Genomic DNA, 27,208 nt, shown 5'->3' with positions numbered 1-27,208 from the left:
CTCTGCTTCTCCTCTGTGCCTCTCTTTCAGAAGCTCGAAAGCTCTTCAAGAAAAACATAACTGCTTGATAGGTTATGGAATACTGTGAATCAAGGCCTTCATAAAATGAGCATGTAACCTGCTTTCATTCAATGGTAACTCGCCTTTTTCAGAAAGTGTTTTTAGATTTGACCATTAGATTAACATTTAAGTGTCCGTGTATTCAACAATGTCACCAGAGTTTCCTTATGAGGAAAATAAATAATTTGTATCACCAGGTACTAAACTGTTTTTAATAGAAGCATTTCTCAGGAACATACATTTTTTATCATTTGAAAGCGAAATGCTTTGGACTAACAGTGAGGAGATACTAGAATTGGGAAAGCATGACAAAGGTTCTAAGTATTTATTATTAAGTTCACATTTTCAAAATTATAAATTCTGAAATCAGTGTTTCAGGGTTGCTAGTCCAGTTGCCTTTTGACTTTGCTCATTTTTTTGGATGTGTGGCTACGGAGAAGCTGAGCTTCTTTTCTTTTTAGCATTCTTGCAGTAAGATGCTGATAGAGTTATGAGCTTGGTGTTTCTTTCTCATATGTGAGGCTCTTAGATTAAAAACAGAGTGAACAACTGATCTACATGTTAAATTTTTATGTTCCCTTCTAGTGGAAGGGAAGGTCCTAGGAGTTGCAAGAAGAATTCAGTTCCTTTATTCTCACTGACCTAATGTTTGCAGAACCTGGTTAGGAACTCTTGATGACTATAATTACTTACAATAACACAACTGAAGTCCTTTGGAGAAACCCAAGGCAATTTCCAGTGGTGTTTGTGGATGGATTAATTATTTTAATACATTTGGAGTAATGCCTCCTAGCTCTTCCCCTCACCCTGCCACCCTTCGGCATTACTGTAAACAGAAAACTTTCCTTGCAAAGTACTTAATTGGCTGTAATTTGTTGGATAGATAGAAGCTGTCAGGAAATGGACAACAGAGCTCTGTTGGATACAAGTTCTGTGTGGTTTTGATTTATTTAGGCATTTCGGGCTTTCTCCCAGGGTGTTGCTGAAGTTTCAACATTTGAAAATTTGATCAAGGGCTGTCTCGTGTCTGACTTCAAAATAATATTAGTAATAAAAAGGGTGGAGCAAGACCACTGCTCCTAGGGGACTGAAAACAGTTTTAGCAATGTGATCTTTCAGAGAGCTCCTGTGCTTCCTCTCCACGCAGCTGGAGTTGCAGGGAGGAGAGGTAACTTACAGGGCCTCAAAACTGATGGATTAATGAACAGCTGTTAACATTTGGGGGGTGGGGAGCTGGCATAAATTAAAAATGCTGTTGACTTTCTATTACTAGGTTATTATTTCCAGTAATTTCCATTGCAAGTTCCCCTTTTTCTTGTTTCTCCATTCCAGAACAAAAACTTAAATTGCTGATAACTCATTTACTCAATACAGTGATTTTACAGGCTGACATTGGTGCTGTTAGAATGAGTGAAAAGACCTTTATTTTTTTTTTAATTATTCTTTTTATTTCAACTATTGGACCCAACATACTAGAATATGAGCATACACTCAGGGTCACTGTATTCATAATGTGATGACACCTGTTACATCTTAATAAATCAATACATTTCCGTGCTTTTCATCACTGTTTGGGTTCTTTGGCCTATAGTCTTTGAACCTTGGCTTTTGTGGTCGAAGTCCTTAAGAAATGGCCAAATACAAAGCAAAACACGAAAAAAATAACAGCTGTGTGATAATAAAAATGCACTGATGGCAAAAGGAGGGAGGATGCCAGCTTGAAGCAGTGTGTCTTGTCAGCAGTTTGAATACTCTCCTAAATAAGGTCATTTTAAGGTAAAAATAAAATGTTCTGCTAGAACTGGAGGCTGAGGACCTGTGGGAGATTAACAAAAAAATCCAGCAAGTTAAAGCCTAGGTATTAGCAAAATTTGTCTTGTCCGCGTTAATGTAGAAACAAAACTTTTGACTTCATTAACCTTAGAATTAGCGTATTGCCATAAAGCAGGTTGGCAATGTCATGTCAGTTTTTGGAAGAAAACATTGAGTTTAGTAGTCTACAGTCTAACCTCCTATGCGTTATAGTTATCTGCAAGAGTATTTGTTTGAATCCCCCAAGCAAAACTATATCCACATTTGCCAGAATGTTCTTGTGCCATTCAGGCAAGTCTGTACAAGTCCCTACAACTCTGCTTTTTTGGCAGCGGTTTGGTTGAAGTTCAGGTAATTGCACAGTAAACTCAGAAGGAAACTTGAATGTGTGAACCCGTATGTACCTTCAGAAAGAAAGAAAAGCTGGTGTTACCCAAATTTGGCACAGCTCCAGGCATTACCTGTTGCTCATCAACTCTAACCTGTGTGTAGCAGCCCCTTTCCTATCTTCTCATGAGATTAAACTTGTATCATCAGGGGAATGTGTTCACATTTGAGATCAGAAGGCTTCCAGAGATTTCGTTGGCAGAGCTGCTGGCATGAAAAGGCTCATGGTTGCTTCTAGAGGGCAGCCAGTGTAAATGTGGGTACAGGGATTGAAACTGCTTTGTTTGCATTCTTTTTCCATTGTTGCTGATCTAGACGTTATTTTATTTGGTGATTTGGGAAGATAAAAACTGATGGAAGAATGGGGTCTATGCAATCAAGGTCCATGAAAGTTCTGAGGATGTTCATGGATGGCTTTGACAAAAGGGCCAAAGTGTAGACAAGCTGCTGTTGTGAGACAGCAGCAGTCTCACTTGTGGAAGCAAACACAGCCTTCCCAGCACTTGTGAGTGGTGAATAAAGCTAAAGAGCTGGAGAGTAGGGCTGCCTTCCGAGAAATGATTGGCAGGGCTGGAAGATAACTCATTACAGAATCAGCAGAAGACTGGGAAACATTCATTTATGCCAATTCAAATTGCTCTGGTCTCTAGAGACTTGGCAGCGTGATTCACTACTATGAAATATTCAGGTTTTAATCATCATTGCCTAGTGCAAAAAAAGTAACTTGGTCATTTCTAAAATGTTGAGCTTTTACTCTGCATAAACAAGTGTGAATTTATATAGCAAATCCATGTAAATAGGTACAAAGTATAGCTATATATTAAACTTATAAAAACATGAATGTATCTATAATGTATACACATCTATATTTACTTGTCTGCAATCTTAAAAGGGCCGTGGAAGAAATGATTTGTCTGCTGGGAACAATTGGTGTATGTTTTGGTCAATGAAGGGTAGGGCACAGAACTGAGCATTGGGTATGCTAGCAGATTAGCAGTGGCTCAGCACAGGTCACATATTTTTCACAGTAACTTAAATACACGTCTGAATTGTTCTTAAAGCTTTACTTAACATATAAAAATACAGGTTTTGTTAATGTCAAACCCTGCTGGGTCTGACGGTGAATTTCTGGGAATGCTGGTATTCTTGTTTCAGATTTGCCCAGCTTTTCCTCATTGCCAGACTTCTTGCTGCAGAACAGTCCACAGCTACAAGTCACCCTTTTTCTTCAGCTGTTTTCTAGGAATTCCAAACCCTAGTACTTTCCCTTCTGATTCTGGCTACTCTTACAGCTTGAAGTCATTATGCTTCCTGTTATCCAAGCAAGCTGTCCCCTGATAAACACAGACAAGCCATTCTGTTCTACCAGATCATTTCATTGTCCCATTTCTGCCTTATCGTCGAAGTGTGTGGCACTCGTGGAAACAGTGTGTTCCCAGGTCCCCTTCCCCCCCACCTAGTCAACATGGCTTGCCTGCCAATTTATTCTCTTTGAATGTAGGTTTGGTCATTTTCATACAGCTATGCCAAGGATTACTTAGTAATTGCACTGGGATTTGGAGTGACCGTATAATGGAGGGGAAAACAGATTTGTGTACTTTCTGCTTTTTAAAGACAGATGAGCAAAGGCTCACAGGTTTGTTAAAACACAACTTAAATACTGGGCCTTAATAGCTGCCAAAAGCCCTCTGGTCTGCATGATATGAAGGCTTCTGTTTTAATATGATATCGAAGGGGATAGAAGTGCATGAAACATAGGCTTTAACTGAACAGAAGGGGCATTTGAAAACCTAGCCTAAATCCCTCTTGTGAGGGTTTTTTTGTTTGGGTGGTTTTTGTTTGTTTTGTTTTCTGAAGGACCCCAAAGGTGCTGGTTTTTTTTCAGAAGTTCTTATTAAAGTTTTGACACTCAGCTTTCCCCGTGCATACTGTCACAGTTCTGTAGCTAGTATTTCTTAAAAATTCCTCCTGAAATATATAAATAATAGGAAAAAACAAAATTCCTGATGTTATTAATGCAGAAATTGTGTGTGAAGATGGCCTGTGTTTTGCTCTAAAATGTATTGCTCTTATTCCCTGATCCCCTGTGCTCATTTTAAAGTCTTTTCTGCACAGCTGAAGTGCAAAGTAATAAATAAATGATATTAGACCTAAGTTGTAAGTATGTATTTTTCTTCTCAGAATTTCAGTGAAAAGGTGAGCTTTTGTATTTTGGCATTTGGAAAGAAGCATGGGGTATATTTTAAACCCCAGGTAAAAATCGTGTTTCAAAATTGCAGTGGCTGAGGTGTCTGTGTTCGACCATAAGGCCTCAGAGCCCTGCTTGCTACAGCAGGAAGGATTCAGATTCTGTCTGATTTTTCTTACAAGGCTTTAGCTTGCTGATTAGTATTGATTGCTGAAGGAATTGGCCACTTGACTAGATGCTGAATCAAATAATCCCCTCAGTTCTTGTCTTGCAAATCCATTGTCGTGGAACAAGTTGCTGAGAAGCTTTGCATACGTGCCACAGTGTGATGGGAAATTGTCTCACAGCCTGACTGGTAAAAATTGCGCCTTTTCTCTCTACTTCTTAACATCCTATTGCCAAGTGATATTTGTGCATAAATTTTACGGTAATAGTTTGTAGTTATATCTAATAGAATAACCAAAAAAAGGCCAGAAGTAGCTTTTCGATACATCTAAGTGATTTAGACACAGCGAGATTGAGCCTTCTAAATCACATAGGTAGTGTTGAAAAATTTCCCCATCTCTTTCTATCTAAACATTCTCTACTGACTCAGCTCTTGACATGCAGCATAAACAGAGGACCTGTAGCTAACGCAGATTTAAATTCTGTGTTCTAAACTGGTCTCCAAGATGTTGGTGACAAACCCATCAACTGTCCCTGTCCTACCAGCTCAAGACCTTTGCAGTAGTGTGGGATGCTGCATGACAAGTACATGGGGATGCTGGCTGGGGTAGCAGGGAGAAGGTGGTACCATCGAAAATAGCCAGGGGTTTTGTGTGCAAGTTTCAGGGAAATGCAATGGTTCTGGTCTGTGTTAATTGAAATTCTTAGAAATATCAGCTGCAGTTTATATTCTAAGACATTACTGCTGACACATAAAAGTAAGGATTGACCAAATGGGAGATGCAGGATCAGCCACGTACACCTTGTTTTTGCTAACTGGCTTCTGCAAAGCCCAGGGAAGTCAAGTGATTCCTACCATGGTGCTGTTTGCAGACTTGGAGACTCTGGCTGAAAGATGGTTGGTTACCTCTTGGTCATTTTGGGGTCTGACTGCTCTGTCAGTTACCTCTTTCCTCAATCCTGAATGTCCTCTCTTGACTACTGCACTTTTGTTATTGTTCACAGAAGAAGCTCAGCTGAAGCCTTCTTACAGGAATTCTAGTTCTGCATTTCACATTAGCTATAACTGCAATTATTATGAAAATACTTACTTTAGTCGGTAACTTCAGATAACCAGTTAGTAAATACTTCTTGCTCAACTTGTTCCTTTTCTATTTGAAAGTATTTCAGATTATTTGATGAGAGGAGGAAATAATTCATGTGGGAAATACAAGCTATGGAAAAGCCTCTGATCTTGGAGCACGAGGAATGTATAGTATTAAGTCATTAATTGTATCGTACTGTATCAGGCATTCATATACTGCAGCTGTACTTTTGTTTTAGGAATATCAGACTTGTCAGTAATAAGAGTTTCATTCAGGAGATTATCCTTGTGAAGAGTCCTTTGGAGACAGTTGTTTTGCCCCTCTGCTTTGGTTGCTGATTAAATTCCTGGGGCTGAATTTCTTGTAATGAGAAATTAGCTCTTGGATGAATTTCCAGAGGAAAAGTATTGACTAAGAGCTCTTTGTGACCATCTGAGCTTCAGGACAAGAAGTGTGCTAGAGGTAGAAAATACAGCCTACTATATATGCACACCCAGATCATGGTTCACTGATTTTTTTTTTTTTTTTTTTTTTTTTCCCCCCTCCTCTGGGAGACTAATACTCAGTCTCATCTGTTGACCACTGATAGCAGAAGTCTGTGACAAAGAAAAGAAACATCAGAACTTGTGAACAGAGAAAGAGAATTCATTTTATTAAGATGCAAAGAAAATATCAGAAGTAGTTTAAATGTAGGTTATTATTACAAAATAATGGAAGCATTAATATAATAAATACCTGAAAACGTGTGTAGTGTACAAAATAATAACGATGTTCATGTCTTTGGACAGGAGACATGAAAAAGTTTCAACTAACAGAGGAATGTCTTCCATATCTGCAGTCTCCGAACCTTTGGGTTCATTATTTGAACCCTTGGGGTCATTAGCAAATCTTTTGAAAATGATTGAAATTACTTCCTAGCAAGGGTGGCAAGTTAGTACCCACCACTAATGCTCTGTTATCTTCTCCATGCTCTCTATGTTCTGGTTCAGGGAGTAGATGACCAAGCACCTGAAGCAGAACTGGTTGTCTTTTGGTGATTTTGCAAGCCTAGAGTTAATACATTTGGTTTAAACAGCTCCTCTGTCCTGCATATGCAAAGCATTGAAATCGTGGTGCCACTGCACAGGTCTTTACTAGTAGCGATATTGTTGCCAAATGATCTCTGCATATTGATAGTGAATTTTCTCTGTTATGCGTGTAACTTTCCCTGGGGTGGTGTGAAACTAGATCACCAAAATGATTTATGAAATGGAAACCTGTTTGAAGGCTCATGTTAGTGGTAGTTTGACAGTTGTTTGGCTTTGTTATTTTAAATGACTTATCATGGAATCAGTTTACAAAAACAAAGAGGGGTGGGTGGTGAGTATGCACAGAGATTGCTGTATCAAACCCAGCTATCCAATACAGAAAGGCCCTGTCTCTGAAACTATCGGAAGTTAAATAGTTCAACCTTGACTGTGGATCTGTGATGGTTCAGTTAAACATGCAATTCTGTACTAAAGACACATCTCTCTTCTCTGATCATGTATTCCTTACAGACAGTAAGGAGATTTTGAAAGGCTTTAACTATTAGTTCAGAGTTGCTTTTCATTAGACTTAACTGCAGTTGTCATGAGACTTCTCTTTGGGGATTTGACTTTATTTTGTAGCCTTTGCTTGTGTTGTTGTATACAAGCCTTGCATTGCTTACGAAGGGGAAATGCTAGGGACTGGTGTGCTCCCACCGCATCTCTTAGCTAGAAATCCAGGTTGTGGCTTCAAAATAAAAATTCCAGATACTTCATTGGAAGGCTAATGTGCTTTACAGGCCAGACAAAATTTAATAGCACTTGTAGCTGCTTAAAATGAACATTCTCAGTGGGGTGTAGGGAAGAGATGGGAACTTGAGAGGTCTAAAAAAAAAAAACCAAAACATAAAGATTACATACTTAAAAAGAAAAAGGTTTGGCAAGAAGGATGCGTTACAAGCAGTGAATACTTTTGCACACACACAAACACCCACCCAAACCAGACCATTTTCCTTGTCTCATCTCACAGGCTGTGGCAGTGGGGAGGGGGTGTCAGCCCTGGCAAAGCTGAATGCTCAGTCTATGCTTCCTTCAGCTGCAGCAGCGGCTTCATGCAGGCAGCTGTGGAGCTGGCCCAAGCACCTCCTGTCAATGATTTCCATTTTCCTTATCTTGGCAGGTAGCACAGTGGTGCACTGCTTATGGCCTGAAGGATAGGCAGGTGTCCTCTCTCTGAGCTTGATACTGGTTCCTGGACCAGTGTGAAAGCTGCTAGTGGTTGTGTGCTGCATTAATAATAAGGGCTATTACTCTTACAGTTCTTTGTATAGATAAGGATTAATATTATATTGAAATTTATTGTGAATTACTTAGTTTGTTGATATATGATTAAATCAATTCAGTGGTGAAATAGCTTTCATATTATTACTTTAAATAAAGTGTACCTTCCCTGGGACTCAGTGTAATGAGATATGTGTCTTAATTGACTTTTTTTTTTAACATGATGTAGATTTGCACTAATGATGGTTGGAAATAAATATTTTTGTATTTTATAACATAGTTGCCTGTAAACAATCAGGCTAGGAAATGTTTTCCAGTGACTGCAGCTTTTCCTGGCTGCTTTCGTATCAACATTTGGCATTATCTGGTTGCTCGACTCAGTGCATTCTTGAATCATTTTCAGGAAAAAATACTAACCTCCGTAGGACTTAGATTTTAGTTACAGACAATGATTCTTTTTGTACTTTTTCTTAATCTCTAACATCCCTTTTTTTTTCTGTGTAGACAGAAATGGTTTTTTGAAGGAATTGAAGCCATCGTTGGGAGTGGAACACTTGGATTGTGACGAGTTTTTCATGCTAGTAGTTTCTAAGTGGGCTCTGGGTGTGGGCACACATTTCTCAAGCAGTCCTCGGCACTGTGTTTAGCTTTTGGATGTGTCTGCACTTTGCTTCAGAGCTATGATTACAGCTCATTTAAACAGACACAAGGTAGTTTAAAACAAATTAATTTGGGTTCTAGTAGCAGGGCTGCTGCAGGGCTAAGGTTTCACTGTCTGAATATCTAGCCAGAGCTGCTGGTGTTTGTGTTTTGCATTGATATTTTTATGGCTATGGCTCACCTACAGTTGCTTCTGTAGAGGTACATCAGATCAGACCTTGCATGCTGCAAATCATACTGACTTGTTGCCATGGATTGTGTTCTCTCTTTGTTGTGTTTTAAAGTAGTGAATTTCGATAAATTGCCAGGGATGAAAGTTAAGAGAGCAGCTTTGTAAGACAGGTCTTCAGTCTATGCATAAAATGGACAACAAATTGAATGGTAGCCAGCCTATTGAAGCCAGGCAAGGTGCCACCAATTGGCATCTATCTCCAGATTCCCCATATTGACATGAGTCATTCAGCCCTGCTGAAAGCATCAGGTCTAGTCATAACTTGCCCCAGTAAAGGTTCATAATAGCTGCAAGAGACTATCCCAGTCTCTGTCACTTTTCTGAGCTCAGGCTGTCAGTGTGACAAGTTGGGGTTTTCTGCGCATTATCGGTTTTACTGGCTCACGAGCTGGTGAGCAGCTTGGGGTGAAATCTTCATCTTGCTCAAGTTGCTGGATACTTTTCTATTCACCTCATTGCTTCTTGTTTTCCCCATATGCCATTGAATTAACATGTATTTCAAATAGGGATCAAATTTGTAAACACTGTTGGGCTGCCCGTAACTGCTGCCAGGTGTTGGAGGTGATCGATGACGTTGTTACTGGCCCTTACAGGAGAAGTGGATGGGCTTTGGTGCCTCAGATTGCTGCTCCCTCATACTGCTACCTGTTTACTGCAAAAGACAGAAGCCTCCTTTCAACCATTCTGCTTCATGTTTTATCCTCTCTCCTGCTGCCAAGAATATTTTTACTCTGCATCAAGAGAAAATGAATTCATGCCTTCAGGATTTGTACTCTTTGCTCTGTGCTATATGATAGCAACCCAGTGAGATGTGCAAGTGGAAACTGCATTAATGATTGATAAAAGCTGAGAGCTGTTTAAATTTTTTCCTGTTTAATGACTATCAATAATTTAATGCATTTACTGTATGTTTTTAAGAAATAACACCCATATTACAGGTTTGGGTTTAATAGGCTAAATGATTCAAGCTTCAAAAAAATACGTATTTCCAACATGAAGTGTATCTTCTTTTTAATTAAGAGTAAGTTAGAAAAATATGAAATCAGGCTGTTAAGATAGAGGTAGTTGCTGGAAAAAAATGCTTCTGCGTGCCCCCTCACCACTCCCTTATCCTTTGGGCTGTTGTCAAGTCAGCACATAGCCCACTGACAGCAGCACGCAGGCTACCACCTGGCAGCAGGGAGCAGCAGTGGCTGCCACCCCAGCAGGGAACCCCGGCAGGATGCTGCTTTCCCAGACACAGCCATGCACCTGACTTTCCTGTCCCTTATGTCCTAGGTCCTGAGCCCTACTCCATCAGTAATTTTAGCTGGTTTATCAGCATCCTGTCACCTAAATCGCTCAGGGAAAGTTGAGGGGCGAGGCTTTTAGAGAAAGATACTGCTTCCTTCTAAATCTAGCTTGAAAGGGAGAAATAAATGTTTGACAAAATTATTCCTACCCTGGAATTTGGAAGGGACCAGATTTTTCAAATGATGAGCATCTCTCATGGTGCTTCAGTGCACTGGGTTTGGTCCTCAAGGCTTTGCATATAAAATATGGGATACAAATCTTACTTGTGCTAGGTATGTACCTTTTCAGGTGATTAAGAGAAAATGTAATCTTTTTTTCGTTCTTGGTGGGGTCATTGGAGTTAGACTGGTAGGTAAATGTCATGCAGAGGTTGGTGTGCTTTAATAGGTGTGTTACCTAAATGCATCCATGTGAATAGTGCTTCTGAAAGCTCAGATTTTTCACATGGACAAATGTCATATTGGCAAGAGGTTCTTTTCTGGATCTGAGGAAAGCAGGTGGGAAAATACAGATAGCTGTAAAGCCATAGGAAACAACTGTGTGAACACCCCTGTACAAAGATAGAGAAATACAATGCATTTGGCATTTGAATTAAAGGTTGTCCAAATTAATAAAAATTAAACTGCTTGTTTAGGAAATATATTTCATGTTAGTAAAATCTAGTCTTTTATTTAGACATCTGTTGGTGGTGGATCCCATGAGTTCATTAAGGCAAATGAAAGGAAATTTTATTTAGGAGATCTGTGTTTTCACTGACTCTTACCATGTTTTTCTGCTTTGTCTGTGCTTCTGCAAAAATATTTTGGTTACTTTTTCTTGGCTTTTTGTAATAGATACTTGAGAAGAGCTTTGAGAAGAGCTTCCTGTCTTTGTGCAGATACAGTTGTGGGAAAATAGTATTTTATGTTTGAAGAAACTTGTTTCTTCACAAATGTCTCCAGTACAGGTGTTTGTGGTGGAAGGCTTACCCTCTTGTGGGTATGAGACATGTGCACACACACATATGCATGGACAACTGGGATATGCTTTTAATTCATACTAAAATAAATGAGAATTTGCTAATTTCTAGCTTGTTCTCTTTATGTTACTGTAGGTAAACATTATATTGTGTTAGATGAAATGAAATGTGCAAGTTCTATTTCATACTGATGCTGTGCCAGCTGTAGATACTAGAAAACAGCTTGGAGAAAGCACTTGATGTAGAAGCAGAAGAGGTTCCTGGCTTCAAAACCCAGCATTGAGAGTTTTTGTTCAGTTTCATCACGCTATTTAAGAGTAGGTATTTTAATCTTTTTTCTTAGCTTGCTTGTTTGTTTTTTTGCAATGAGAAATGGAGACTGCTACTTCCCTCAATAGATATTAAGGAAATAGTTGTTTTATTACCTCCCCTAGATCAAAAGGCTGAAAATCAACAGGAAAAAAAGAGAAAAGAACTTTTTTACTGTGATATAAACTTGACCTATTATTGTTAGTGCACACTGAATGTACATATAATTCACCTGAAGAAAAGTAGCTGTTAGTTAAACATAGATTGAAGAACCTTGAGAACGCTTTTTGGTTTTCTCTGTAAATTTTAAGAGGTGGCGATGATGATCCCCACCTTGTTTTAAACCCTGAGTTGCCTCATGTTATGGACAAGGTTTGGGGAGGGTTCTGTTGCACACAGCAGTGCTCAGACCTAATTCTTCAGTGTAATGAAATTAATAGCCATCACAGAGCTAGAAAATGCAATAAACCAGAAAATCACCCAGGTTTGTTGTGTATAATGGGGGTTTCTGTTGACACAGGAGTTTCTCTAAGAGCTGATGGGGGCTCCATGTAGGGCTCAGACACGGTAAGGTCAGCAAGCTCTTTGCCAGTCATGCAGTGCAGACTGGGAGTGAGAGGCATTACTCTCCCAAAATTTTATTTTCTGAATGTAAAAAGTCTCTGGATCACTTAAGACCTAGATCCTGGCAAATGTCCTGCAGGATCTTTACATTTTTCTATAGGAAGTGGACTACATTTGGGTAATGCCTGGAAAAAAACACTACCTTTGTTGTGCAGCAGGAAGAATAAATCTTGCATCGTCATTCAGAAAAGATTAGTAAAAATCGCATTCCAGTATCCTTGCTACATGTTTAAATCTCCAGCTCAGGTACTGTCTAGAATGTGTGAGATTTAATGAGAACCCAGACCTAGCTGGAATAATTGAGGATCATTTTTATTAAGCTTGATATAGGAAAGCAACTCTGCTAAATTCATTGCAGAAGTTGACTCACACACCATCTTGAGGGTGTTTGACTCAACATATGCCTAGTCATTTATCTAATGTTGATGTCAACGATTTGTTGGGTTTTGATACAGTGTTTCCCAGTTTTCTGTTTGTTTCCTTCCTGTAGTGGCTGTGTACCCAAAACATTTTGACATTTTTTTCATACGAATTATCTCTGGCCCTGCCAGAAATTTAGTCAAGTCTTTTGGTATCGTAAGTCATTTTGCAAGGTTTCTCCACTTAGAATTTGACTTTTGGGTAATGTGTTATTTCACTTCATTTTTTTTTTTTTTTTTTTCCTTGCCTGAGGATTTGAGAACAGAGCAATCTCACCTTCTTTGGAGCAAGTGATGTTGAGTCAAACCTATGTCTCTAAATGGTACTGAAGGCAGATTTCTGTCTCCCTGAGAATGTTGTTTAAAAACTTCATTTTTTTGCACTCAGACTTCTTTCCTGCCACCTCTTGATTTTATGTTTGATTTTAAAATATGCTTTCTTCAAATCTTCCATGTCTACTTTAAATTATTTCTCCTACTAGTAATAGGATGGAAATGCAAGATTTTTAAGCACATGAAATGTAACCAGTGCTTCAATTCTTTACCAGATATCTGGGGCGGGGCATTCTTAGCAGGGAGAAAAATGTTGTCAAAAGCATCCTTTTGATTTGATAATGAAAAAGAAAAGTAAATGATTAATTTGATTTAGGGATATAAAACAAGTGTATGTTTGAGGGGGTGATACAATTTCTTTTTTTTTTCTTGAATTTTGCAACCTGATCTGTGCTGAGCTGCTCAGTAAGTATTGATTTGCACATAGCCTCGGGATGTACACGTGTCAGGAGCAATTCACTAAGGGTCATTTCTTCTCCCCTCCCCACAGTGAGGGCTGTAGCACTGTTTCCCGTTTCTTTTTTTTTTTTTTTTTAAAAAACCCACAACGGCTTGAGTTCTCTAGGCTTTGGCTTAAGTTGGTTTGCATCAATTAGTACAAGAGGGTGAAAGCCAACAGAAAGCAGAAATGCAACGGAGGAGTGTAAGACGTTGAGAAAGTGAAATTAAACACTGTGGGAAGGTTTGCCTTTAGGCAGAAGGTTGAGGAGTCAGGTTTTTGAGTAGTTACATTTTTGTGTCAGGATCCATTCTTTCGCATTGTCACATTATTGCTGTGCCTGTTTACGGGTGCACATAACAAGGCAGAAGAGGTTTTGAATCCCTGAGCTTGTTCTTTCTCTCCTTAGTGCACATTTTCTGTGTGTTGTCTTCTGTGATCTTTATTTAGTTTTTCATTGTTTATTTACACTGCCACTGTTACTTCATGAATTCTTTAAATCATTGCCTATCTAGAGGGGAATCTGGACAGAATTACTCTTGCAGCTTTAAGCCTTCCTGACAGGAGGAGAGAAAAGGAGAGCTTTTCTCCCCTAGAGAAATGCAGGAACTGTGGCCATTTAGAATTGGACAGACGTGGTGGCTTTGAGGGAGATGCTGTGATAGAAGTGCTGCCTTTTATGTTGTTTCCTATCTTTTGAGGGCCTTTATTTAAAATCTCTTCTGGGAGACTAGGATCTGTATGCTCTTAGCAGATGGGTTAATTGTTGTTTTCAGGGATGGCAAAAGTTTGTGTGGAAATGTAAGGTAGCATAGACTTTTTTCCGTATTTTGAGAACTTGTGTTCAGATTTTCCATGGGACAGAAAAGGGTAGAGTTTTTCTGTATACATACAAGCCAACAAAGTGTGATGGAGAACAGACTGGACGTATTTCCCTTTGCTCATTCCCCATGGAAAACTTTGATTGCCATTTCCTCAAAGATGTTAATGTCTTGCATGCACCCTTTAAAATAATTTTCCAATTGATTTTCCTGCCTTTCATCAGAGGCAGGTACTGGAGGTAGGGAGGGGCCCATTAAAGAAACTCACAGACACACAGATTTAAAGTCATGTTAGGGGCAGAGCAGGGAGAGATGGTCTGAGGTGAGGAATTGTGGTTTTATGGGAGTGAAGCTGGATTTCTAAGTGGTGTCTTTAGTCAAAAGGGTTTTTAGGTCCCTTTCTCTTCATTCAGATTTTAAAAACCCCCACACAAATACTTTTTCTTGCTGTTACTGAAAGATTTGATACAGCTGGAATAGATTGTCTTAAGAAAAAGAGAAGTTGTCTTAAAAAGAAATAGAACTTGTGATTAGTTGCAAATACCTCATAATTGTAGGAATGATCCTCTCAGGGAAGAGTACATAAGCACTTCAATGTCAGTATATACCTGTATGTTCAGTATGCATGTTGGAATTTGCCTTTTGACAACTATTTTGATAGTAAATGTGGCTCATTTGAATTTTTACAGAAGTGGGTGTGAGCTTGGCTGAAGCATGTTACATAATAGAATAAGTGCTCGAGAATATTTTTGAATCGGACTCTAACCCATCCTAGTATAAGACTTCATCCTATTCTGACAGGAATCTCTCTTTGCTTTTCTTAGTAGTGGTTAACTTGACATTCATATTCCCTATTTTGATAAGGTGATAATGGAGAAAATGCAGGAGACGCTAAGTTGGTATTTTGGAACTGCAGAAGTAGTGGCACAGTAGCTCTGCCAAGCAACAGTTGTAATCGGTAGCCTCTTTGAAAATCGTAAGAGCTAATGCTTATTTCCTTTTTTCTTTTTTTTTCTCCTCCCCTCAGGAAATACTGTTGTGGTGAGGAAGAAAACAGCTCCCTCCTCCCCTTTTTTTCCCCCCCCTCCCCTCCTTTCTTTTTCTTGCCTGATTCAGAAGCTCCAGGAATGTGCTAATTGGCGGCGGCCTCTTCAGAAAGGTAAGGGATAATTGTTTTCTGCTTTTCAAGGTGTCTTGCCTGCTCTGCTCCTTCTGGAAAGGAAGGTGATGGCAGAAGAAGTTGTCTACATGGAGTTTAGCCAAGCTTCTGGTTCATGTGGATTGCCCTTCTAATACTGGAATGCAAACAGAAGCTTTGTGCACTCCTTGCTCTACTGCTAAGTGTAGGATACTGTCCCTTGGGGAAAAACTAGTAGATGAGATATATTTTAAATGCTTGCAGAGGCAAAAAAGTAAAACGGTTGTATTGCAGACTGATTAACTAAATCTTTGCCCGAGTATCAGCTTAGATGGAAAGCTAGTGAGTTAGGTCTGGAGAATGCAAGTTGAAGAATCATATCTCAAAGTGCTTTTTTTATTATTATCATACATGTACATCTAATCAGGCAAATATAGATTGGTTTGGTTAGTTTTTTAAACCTGATGTCTTCTCTGGAGTTTGTCATGGTTTTCTGGCTGGTTGTATCACTGACAGGATATGACAGGAACTATCTGGAATACCAACTCTAGTTCTGAATGGTGAGCTCTTGTGAAGAGTTGGAAACACATGGCAAGTCTTTAACTCTCTGGACTTATTTTCCAGTTTTGGACAGAAGTGCAAAATGTGGTGGGTGAGAGGAATTTAATTTTTTAGTTATCTGGTGATGGGATCCACTTGTCATCCATGTCCGTCTTTTCTCTGCATGACATTCAGTTTATGTGTCAGGGATATATAAAGTACAAAAAATTAGTGCTGATTCATAGAGCATCCTGAGCTGCTTGAGTAGACTCAAGTTTGTTGCTAGACAAACTGCATATGTATTTTAATATCAAAGATTTGTATTTGCTTAGGAGCTGCAGTGCTTTGAGATGTCATTTCCTCTTCCATCTTTGTGATATATGCTAATGCTTCTTGTAGTGGAGGCAGTATCTTCTGTCTAGACCTCAGCCATTCTGGTTCAGAGCTGACACCCTACTTAGCCCAGCACTGAGAAGGGATTTATGCTAACTTGCTAGGTTCTGAATTGGAGAGGCCAGTGCCTGATACAAGTTTTCCTGCCAGACTGCTCGGTGGTGCTAACGTTTGTGAAGGGTTTTGAAAGACAGTGAGATGCAATAATGTCTTAAATTGCACCAGCAAGATTTGTCAGAGTTCATTTGTCAGACCCCTCACACTGACTAAGTACACTAACTTATCAAGGATAAGCTCCAGACAGGTAATGTGCCTTGGGATGTTCTTTTTCTCATTCTCCATCTCATTCTTGCCAGTGCAGAGGCAAGCTAAGTCTTTATTGAACAGTCACTACCAGCTGTCTGGCTACTTTCTGCAATAAAGCTAATGATCTAATGGGCAAATGTTTCTTGGAGACCTTCAGCTGAAGCAGAGACATGGAGAAACATACAGACCAGCTAAAGGGTTCTCAAGGAGTTTGCAATTTCCCCAGGGCTCCTTCTATGTAATTACCTGTCTCTCTCTTTGTCTCCTATCTTTTAATGCAGGAGGAGTGTCAGCCTCAAGGCCGCTAATCTTTGTTACTAGGGAAAGGCTGGTTGCACTCCTCTTCGTGCACTTCAAAAATGGCAATCGCTGGTCCCCAGCTGGTTCCCTGAATCTAACTTAAAAATGGATGATAGCTTTCCTCCTTGGTGCCAGACTAAAGAATGCTGCTGCCTGTGCTGTTGCAGGCAGGCATTGCCTCCACCACTGATGCTGTGGCACGCTGAGAGGAGCCTGCAGGAGCTGCCTTGTGGCCTCTGAACCTGTTTTCTCCCAAACAAGTGAAGGCTCTAAAACTCCTTTGAAACATGAAGTTTTGGAGCACACTGAGACGTGGGAGGCTTGGCTGAGCTGCACATGTGGAGGAAAGATTCTATAAGGATTCGTAGCTCCAGCCGAGTTTTTGTACTGTTGCTGAATGCCTTCAAACTCCCTGGGCTGGGGCCGAGGGAAGCACAAGCTTTAAAGCTGTTTTGTAGGATTGTGGGCATTGCTTCTTGTTATTGTCTCCCTCCTAGCATATATCATATGCAGTGATGTGCCGTGGAGACAAGTGCCACTGCTCAGTTCGTAGGGTCAGCTGAGAGGCTGTGCCCAGCCCACTGCTATTTCTCTGGGGCTGGATGCATATGTTTGTCCCTCTTGCACAGCACTGGAAATTTGGAGGGGAATCCCTGCCTGCTGCTCCCCTCCTCCTTTTCCTGCCCATGCTTCCTGAGTTGCAACATGTCAGACGGGTCGTTCCTTTAAAGCCACGGCTTGGGAACGGCTCCAGCACAAATGCCTTGTCTCTGTGTGCTCCTTTTGATTCTAGCAAGGAGAAGGAAACTGTCCCATGTCGGACAGGGTCCCTTTTCAGCTGCTGCAGGCTTGCACGCCGAGGAAGTGTATGTTGCTAAACCCCTTTATGGTACCTTTGTAAAACATGTTTTAACTGTCTGCAAATGTACGGTATTTAAGCGGCAAAGTCTGTATTATCAAATGCAATCATGCAGACTGTAATCCTCGGGGTGAAAAGCTTTGGGGGGAGAGGCTGGATGTGACAGGGAAATTTGAGAACCAAAGCAAGAGGAAATTCTTGCCCATGTGTTGGACTAGAGCAGGCTCAGTAGAGGTGGAGGATGGGGAACATATACTCCCTCCCAGTTTGGAAGTGTTGAAGGGCTGGTCAGAAAGGAGAGGGAGAGGCAGGGCAGGGACAAGGCAACAAAAGATCAGGCTGTCCAGTGAACCGCAGTTTGCTGTGGGGTTCTTTTTGCCTTTAATGCTGTACTTTTCTCTTCCTGTTCCTCTTAACTAAGTTTGGGCAAAGATAATTTTCAATTCTTTTGTTTGTTAGAAGAGCAACCCTACCTCCCTTCAGATTTTTTCAGAAGTTATGTTTTGTGTCAGTGCATCTAGAATGACTATTTTGTACTGATTGGGTTTTTTTTTAAGAACTTTTATTTCCCTCATCATTTCCCCATTTTCCTCTCTTATTTGTATCAACCTGAGCTATCTCCAAAGGAAAGGTGATACTGCTGCTAGCTAACATTTCAGGTGGGTGACACCGTACGTTAAACAGCGTGGCTGTAATAACTTAGCTGTCAGTTGGAAGTTTGCCCTAATTGTTTGTATTTTTCTTTTCATATATAAATCAAGCTCTTTACATTCACAGCTCTTGAGCATTTGTAGAGTGTTTCAACAAGGTGTTTGTTTCAGGTGTTGGATTTTTTTCTTCCTCAAATCCTTTGAGATCTTTGGGGTTAGGATTTCTCATTCAATAACTGTATTCAGTAAAATGAAATGCCTGTCAAAGCTATATTGCACCTTAGGAGAGGATGACAGGTTCTTCCAGAGTTCTCAGTTTGCAAAGCCTTAACCGTCTTCCACTTTAAATCAGGACTTTGCCACTGCTTATGGTCTTTAAGTACTTCATTAACTTTATGTTAACAATGAGCCTGCCTTCTCTTGCTTTTTAGTAAAACCTTTGATTTTTTTCAGAGTTTCATTTCATGAATGTTACAGATATTAGTTCTTTATTCTGATACGGAGAAGACTTAAATCTCATAAACTTTATTTATGAGAAGGAAAAATAACTTCCATCCCAGCAGTGCATTTTTCAGGAAATTTTTGTGTTTAGAATCTGTTTACCATGTAGATTTCAGAAAGCTAAATGCTTGTTTTGTACCTCCAGAAAGAATAGTTTTAAACATCTTTGGTGGTTTTAAGTGTACAGAAAATGGAGAGTTCAGAGCTGAAATTAACTTGTTTGTAAATCACTTTTTTCATAGACAAGATCTAAAAACATTAAACAGAATGAAAATTTAGCATATATAGGCACAGTAAGATAGGTTAAAGTCATAGTAAGAACCATGATTTTGAATTTTCTACCATTTCCAGTTATCTGAGTCAGCTCTTTTCTGAGGGCAAATTTTACAGGTCCACAGATATAAGTGAGTGAGTCGAGTTTTAGGGAGATGAGGTGAGAACACTGCAAGGGCTTGTCTTGGGCCATCTGTATGTGTATGGAGGGCTAGAAGGTACTGTCCTGTGGTGTGTGCCCCCTGCCCCGTAGTGTGGCTATTTGTTGTCCCTCATTAAAACCCTCCAGTTCTTAGTGTTAGCAGAGTAACTCTGGGTTGCTTGGCTTTCGTCTAGTTTCAGCAGTTATGGTCTGCCTGCCTCAGTTGTTCATAGTGCAGCTGAGTTTTGGGTATTCCTCATAATGATTGTGTTTCAGGTGTATGGATCTACTTCTGAATACAGAACTGAGTTTACTTCTTTAGGAATAAGTCCTAGATGGAGTAGCACGCTCCCTTGTGCTGGAGCGTCCTCGCTTTCCCTCTTCCACCACCCTGATGAGCTGCAGTTGGGTCATTGGTTGACTCCCCTTTTCATCCCTACCCAGGGATTGAGGGGATGCTTCTGGAGGCCAGATGCCTGCTCACCATCACCCCTGGTGTGTAAGTAATTGCCCTGAGCATTGAGGTGGCTCCCTGTGCTCTCTGGAGCTTTGGAGGGCTCCTAGGAGGAACTCTCTGGCTTGAGTGGCTTGCAGTGACTGCTCCAGAGCTCTGGCACTACCAACTGCCAGTCTGCAGGAAGGAGTTTCTGAAACAGACTGTTGTGCTAATCCATAGTGAATGGCTGAGAGGAACAAAGGGTAATGCACAGGTGTTAGTGTAGGTGGCAGGTTTTGATATTTTACTTTTGTTTATATTATCTGTTAGTCCTTCCAAAAGAAAACTGCAAGGCCCAAGTCAGCTATAAAGTCTTCATTGAAATTAGCAATGAAAAATGATCTGGTTTGTTGCCTTATTTCCTTAAAAGTGATAACTGTCCTCTTCTGCTAGGGAATGACCCATCTGGGTGCATATTGCCCCATCCTTCAGGTACACAAAGATGCCTGTGAATTCTTTCTAAGCTGCAACAGTTTGACCATTCATAAAAAATAAATAATGAACCCAAACGACCAGAACTTTTTATTCCTAAACCAAGTATTTTAAAGTATGAATCCAAAATCATGAGTTGATATTTCAAAATCGCGTTTTTCAGTTTTGTTTGACTCTTCTACTGTGTTTGGCATACACATGGTTTTGTGAGATGCTGCCTGGGGTATTGTGAGGACTCGGTACTACTTGCAGCCCAGACTGTGGTAGCAGAAATCATTCATCCTGTCTCATTCCTTTTGGGCTTAGCCCACGGAAAGACTCCTGTTCAGTCATTAGAGAGCTGCACTAATGTGCCAGCTGCAGGACAGAAGATACTTACTTCATCTTGGAAGCCTTGCCATGAAGAAATTTGGTCTAGAAAATTCTGCACAGATTTGAACTGGCCAGGTAAACTTATACTAGGAAGTGCTTTGTAAAATGTGTCCTGAAACGTTTTTATCTGCTGCTGATGGCCTTAAAAGCCAGATGAAGTGCATCAGTGACTCATGGTCACTTACTGCCCTGCTGTGTGATGTAAACCAGATCTTGCTTTGGTGCCTTCTCGCACATATCCTTGTCTGGCTGGATGGTGAATTTCAAGCTTGTGCTTATAGTCTGCAGTCATGCCCTAAGCAAGCTATTCTCTTGAAAGAGATCTCTTAAATTGCTTGTAGCATAAATACAAAGCTTCCGGTCACTTCCTTACTATTCTACCTATAATTTACCTTGATTAAACAGGAAATTAGAGCTAAATGTTAGAATGACCCAGGAAGTTTTATTTCCCCTTCTCCCCACCTTCTTTCCTTCCATTCCTCCCTCAAAATATGGATTTGTTGCAGTTTTAGGTCTAATGATCTTCCAGTCTTCTTGTGGGCATTGTTGCAAAAGAGTGGAAGCTTAACATTTTAAAGAAGGAAAAGGGAAGGTGTGTAGGTTTGGGTTTTGTTTGTTTATTTTTTAAAGTTTACCAAATGCATTAGGGTATTTGTGACAGTCATCATAAAATCAATTGATAGAGAAGAAGATTAGATATATGAAGCAAAGCACTGTTTTCCAGCAAAATGAGCAGCTAGGATATATTTCAATCTTCAGATGCTTGGCTAAATAATGGCAACATACGTTTTTTGCTGCTAGAAATTGAGATTTTGGCGGTCATACGCAACTGTGAAATCTGTAGGCATATACTGTAGCAGAAGCTGTCTTTATGCATATACAGCACATGGTATTTGGCTTGTGAGAAAGTTCTTCGCTCTCTAGGAAAGTCAGGTTTTTGATGGAACTGACTGCTGTTTGTGCTTCATAGTTAAAATTATTTTATTCTGGAAGAACAAATAAGTTGTGTGTATTAAAGGTACTGTTGTTTTGCCCCTGTTCCCAGCAACGCAGTGTGTTTTCCTGGCTCACTCTTCTTTCCAAGCTGTTTCTTTCCAAGCTTGTGATCATAATTACAGTGAGAAGTAGATTACATACCTCTGTATGTTCCAGCAGGAAAACTGAGCCTTGGAAGAATTTTGGACTGTGGGACATTTCCTTACTCACCTCTGTCTTAAAAAATATTTTGGTATCCTCAAAGGGTTCTGGGAATGTCAGTCTGAATGGCCTAATAAGACACTTGGTGTAGAGAAGATGGAGAGTCAAAGGAAAAGGATGGAAAAGCGTGCAAGTGGTGGTTCACCAGTGTCACGTTAATAGAATCCTCGAATCAAGTGCTCATTCATTTTAACTAGAGGCTAATTAATCAGAGTGAGTAGATAAAATGATAAGCTGCTTTTAATGAAGTGAAGCAGCTTTATTAGCAGTAAGCAAAATGCAAAATATTTGGTCTCTGGCACATGTGGTTTTCATGGGTACTGTGGTTTGCCACCAGCTCTGGATTGTGCTCGCCTTTTCCTTGCTGCACTCTGCAGGCAGTGCTGGCTGTGTGTTTCAGCATGTGGCCAATTCAGAATTCAGGAAATAGAATCTAATCAGAAGCAGGTGTAACATTTTAAAACCAGAAGGAATGTTCCTTACAGATCTTTTTCTATGCCTGAATAGCATTTGCCAATTTTCAAACTTTGGATGCTATTATTTTGCATTGGAGATAGCAGGCTTTCTGCTTCCAAGAAGGCAAGCAGACAAACAAAAACTGTGTGGATTTACAAAAACTGTGCTGCTGTTTGAAAGGCAGCAATATGATACTGCTTGGTAACTGCTAACATAGCCTGAAACCAATCAGTAATTATCTACCCATTTGCAACTTAAGAACAGAAATGCACCCGGCTGGTGCTACTTGGGTATGTGATTAAGTAGAGGGCCAAAGCCGGCGTGCCACTGTTAAACTGGAGCAGGCTTGCATACTCTTGTTCAGATGATTTTCTGCAGTGCATCTGTGCCATTGTGGTGTTCCCCAGTGTCTCTCTTGAAAAGCTGTAGAAGCCATTGGATGGACTGTGATGTGCTTGGCAGCACAAGGCTATAATAGGAAGTACATAAATGAGTCATAGATTAAGATAATGATGTAATTTACATTGGGGTAAATTACATTAAGTGCCAACATCTAGGCTCAAAATGAACTTCACTTATGACTATGTATATCCTTTTAGAAGTAAACTCAAATTAGCAATTTATTTGTAAAAGTCACCTCACAGTAAACTTACAAACTAGTGGTTCAATAATGTTCCTGTAGTTATGTGAACTGGAGAAGCTGAGCTGGTAGATGAACGTGACTTGCGAATAGGATCCTGGCAAGGAAATTGTCTTCCCCCCACCAGCCTTTCCTTAAAAGACTCTGCTTCCCAGTGCCATTCAAGTGTAAATCCCTGTGCAACAAAGGGGAGGCTGGCAGCTCCACCGGTTCAAGAGTATAAGCGATCTCGCATGCTTCAGTTGAAAGGTTGAATCCCTGAAACGCAGAATGCTGCTATAGAGGGAAACTCTCAAAAGGCTGGTGAGAATGGCGGGGCAGGGGGGAGCCAGGGGCTGGAAAGCTGTTGAGATCCTTGAAAGCGCAGTGACAATTTTTGTCTTTACCGTAAAATGACCTGGAGGCAGCTGGACAAAGGGAAAGCTGCTGTTCAGGTGAGGTTGCAATCACCAGCTCTAGGAGCTGGATTTCACTTGTTCTCCCCCTTAGGAACACAGCATGCTGCTCTACTTGCCAGCACAGTATGTGGTGCCAATATTTTGTCTACAGTGTGCATGGAGTCCCTCTTAGTTTTCCTGTTTGGATTATTCTTTCTAATGACTTTGTGTTACGAGTCTCAAAGTTTCAGAATTGTGACTTCTTGCTATGCAAAACAGAGTATAAAATCTTGGACACTGGGTTTTACACTGAAAGGATGAGGTTAATCTTGCACCTTCTAAAACCCTCGTAAATATTTGACCGGCTACTCAGCAGCACAGCTGAACTGCCTGAGTTAATGCTTAATGTGAGAGTGGTCCTGAAGTGCATGGCTTTGGTGATGGGCCAAGGGTCACAGAGTGAGCAGTACTTAGTTCCCCATGCAGGCATCTGTGCTCCCTGTTCCTTATCTTCCAGGATTCCTCCCTTTCCCACCCCTCCACCCCCTAGATGGCAGGAGATGTGAGATAGCTGAGTCCACTCCAGGCTCAGGATCAGCCGGATGTGTTCAGGTGGCAGTAAAATTGGTTTGGGCTGTCCTGCTGACTTTCTCTGCTCTGGTGCTTTTGCTGGTCCAGCAGCAGTGTGGTAATCCCTGACTTCCAAGTGAGGGTGAACCTCTCAGGCTCTCCACAACTACATCTGAGTTTGGAAGGTTTTTATGCGCATATAAATGGCACCAGTAGGCAGCTGGGAGTAACTGGTCACTGGGGAGGAGCAGCCTAGAGACCAGTGACAGATCTGAACTTGATTATGTTAGAATTGTAAATTGTAGGTTCTGATACCTGTCATACCTTGACAATGTAAAATACCCTCTTCTGGTGTTTTGAATGAACTGCTTTCTAGTGTTGGAAAGTTAACATAAAGACTATATGGGAAAATGTTTTCAGCTTTATGAACCAGGCAAATGAAAATCCCCTTCTTGATTTATGGAAACTAACCAGTGCAAGACAGCTTTTGCTTTTCTGATGTAAAGAATGTTCATTCATAGTGTTGTACCATATCAGTCCTTCGAAGTGGCAAGAACCTTAAATGTCAGTGCAAATGGGAGAAGATTCTTTCAGAGAACTTCAATACCATAACAGAGCCGTAGCATCATTTAAAAATAAGTATGGTTTTTAAACTGATTGTTTAGGTGTGATGAATGTTGCTTGAGGGATACCAGCAATCAGAGACCGTCCCAGAGACAGGTATAGTATATTCCAGGAACTGCATAAAGTAGTAGTGCTGCCTCACCTACTGCTCCATGAGATGGAAATGAGCAAAACTTTGATTATTGAAAAACTAACTTGATACATGGTGCTAAAAAAGCTGTAGCACTTTGTACAGCTGTGTTTTTTTAACTATTGTTGTTGTAAAAAAATTGTTAATTTCTGTCCATAGTTTATTAGGGACTATATTTACAGTATTTAACCAATCTAGGCAGCTATGGAGGCTTTAAAAATACCCACAGCTGATTTCCAGAGGATCTGCTTGCCAGCATTGGCAGATTCAGAAAGGAAGAAAACCTCATAGAAAGAAAGAACAAGGCATGTAGCTGTCTCCAGAGCAAATACAGTGAATAATTAATGCCTCTGAATGGTGTCATTGAGAGTGATGTTATTTAGTTATGTGACACTGTACTAGTTCTTGGTGACTTCTTCAAATTTTTGGCTCTTGGGGTTCCCTCAGTATCTCACTCTAGGCCTGGCATAGATGACTTTGCATCTGTGGTTAGGACTCATATTTGTTTGATACAGTATTGCATGAGTCCCTAAATGCTTAGTTGAAAATAAATTCAAGGAGTTGCATATGGTGCTTGCAAAATCCAGTTATGATTGTCATTTCCCTCTCTGCCCCCTTGGTATAAGGAGTATAAAAATTGTATTTCTTTCAGACATCATTAGTACTTATGGCACTTTAGGTAACTGTAGCTACTTTATACTTTGTGTCAATAACTTAATAGCAAATATCTTTTAATTATTCATGAAATTATTTTAATTTGAGTTAATGTGACACCCACCTAATAACAAATTTCCAAGAGGTAAGTCTTTCCACATGGTATTTCAGATAAAAACAAAACAAGTGTTACTGCAGTAGTAGCGATGACGTGCAGATAAATTTGGTGATTCACCTTGATTTTTGAAACTATTCCTCATACAAAATGTGTATGTGTTTGGGGTGGGGGAGGGTTGTGTTGTTTTGATTTTGGTTTTTTGTTGGGGATTTTTTTGTCGTTGTTTTTGGATTTCTGTTTTGGTTGTTGTTGTTTTGTGTTTATTGTTGTCATTTGGGTTTTAATATGCTGAGAAGTTAGTTTATATGCTCACTTACAGCTTGATAGTCTCACTTTCTAGTCTGCATTTCTGTGGCAGAAACTTTGATTCCTGAAGATCAGTTTTGGAAACAAATTATTACTGTATTTTATCCTATTTGACAAAAATGTCCCAGGAGAAAGTGAGTGTCCAAGAAAGAAGGCAGTAGTGTTGGAAAAAGTCTGTTCATGCCAGTAAGGAGTTTTGACCTCAGCCCAGGGACTTGCTTGGGAAGGGCTCAGCACATTTGACTCCCATGCTCTTTAAACCAAACAAGCCATACGGAAGAAGCTAGAAAAGGTAAGTTTTGGGAAAACCTTTTGCTATGTGGCTTGTGATCAGAGCACCTCAAATATAGTTCCTACACCTTCTTATTTTAAGATCTGCTAGTGGGTAGACACCTGTGTGAGCACTGAGCATGGCCTCAGCTGGCAGGTGTTAGTTTAGGTGTTTTTATAGCAGAACACAGTGCTGGAAAAGAATATCATTCTTTACAACCTATTATCAGACAGGGGATTGAGAGCTAGGCAGTGGTTCTTCTGAAGGACCGCGGCTTATCATGAGCTCAACCGAGATTCAAGTGAAGTCTAGCATTTGCTTCCTGAAAGTGTTCAGCAGGTGCCACTGTAAAATGAGAGTCTGTTGGGCCACTACAAATGGCAACCCTGTATTTCTAACTGAACACATGGATGCACAGAAAAGCAAAGTTATTTTCCTTCAGTTCCCTGGCAAGTGAATGACATAGCTCGGAATAGAATGGAGATTTCCTGATGTCCATTTCCCTCTTATAATTACCAAACAGCGCTGCTTTCTTCTTCATTGTAAACATGAATTGAGCCAAAAGGCATGCACAATTAGCTTTTTTTCCTGCAAAGCTGGGGGGAAGGAGGAGGGGACCGGAGATATAAAGAAGGAGGGGAGAGTCATTCAGGGACACTGTACCTGCTGGGGCACAATGTAATAACTGCTGGGGCAGCCTGGGCTGCAGATGCATTGTTATCTGTAGCCTCCCCGATCTGGGAGAGCTGCAAAAGGTTTAATGCAAATCTGAGACCTCTGCCATTGTGTGAGACAGATTAGGGCTCATTTGCATTCCTTCTCCTATAATAATTACCTAGCAAGGAGTGCCTGTTACCATTAGCTTCATTCTGTTTGCCTGTGATAACACCATCAGCAATCTCTTCTCCACGGATTGTGGACACTGTGAGGAAGGGCAGTGGGCCAAAAAAAATGATAATAAAAGAAATCTTTTGAGAAAGTAGTAGAAAAATGTGAATTCTGAAAAATTAACATGCAGATAATTTTAGTAATAGCCATTAAATACAGCTGGAGAAATACTGCGAGTTGAAGAGGAAAAATCAATATTAATCCATAATATTGATGAGTTGTATGGTTTCAAATATCAGTCAAGAAAAGCTACCACAGGATTTTAACTGAGCTTTATCTATGGTGCTTCAATAGTTTTGTTCCGTTTTCAGAATTGATTCAGATTGTTCTAAAACCAGTGCAACTAGAGATCAGTGTTACCGAGAGATAAATGTTTACAGTCTAAACCAGATACTATGCATCAGAAATTCAGGTAAAATTCAGTAAACTTAGTGCAGCTTTGGGTTCTGGAACTGAAGCAAAGCAGTATTCCTGACAGGAATAAGGGCAGATATTTGGGGTT

The 27,208-nt window shown here is 40.2% G+C and overlaps 1 protein-coding gene across 5 annotated transcripts in view; it reads left to right on the top strand.

Moving 5' to 3' along the window:
• Positions 1–27,208, top strand: part of ZMIZ1 (zinc finger MIZ-type containing 1) — a 343,883-nt gene that overhangs the window by 34,904 nt on the left and 281,771 nt on the right. For all 5 annotated transcript variants that reach the window (XM_082286136.1, XM_082286134.1, XM_082286135.1 and 2 more), the window contains exon 2: positions 15,101–15,232. The gene's annotated coding sequence lies outside the window, so the exon portion shown is untranslated. The remainder of the gene's footprint in view (positions 1–15,100; positions 15,233–27,208) is intronic.

Source organism: Coloeus monedula (assembly GCF_965178545.1).
Source record: "Coloeus monedula genome assembly, chromosome: 8".
NCBI lineage: Eukaryota > Metazoa > Chordata > Aves > Passeriformes > Corvidae > Coloeus > Coloeus monedula.
This window is presented reverse-complemented; position numbering and strand designations above follow the sequence as displayed.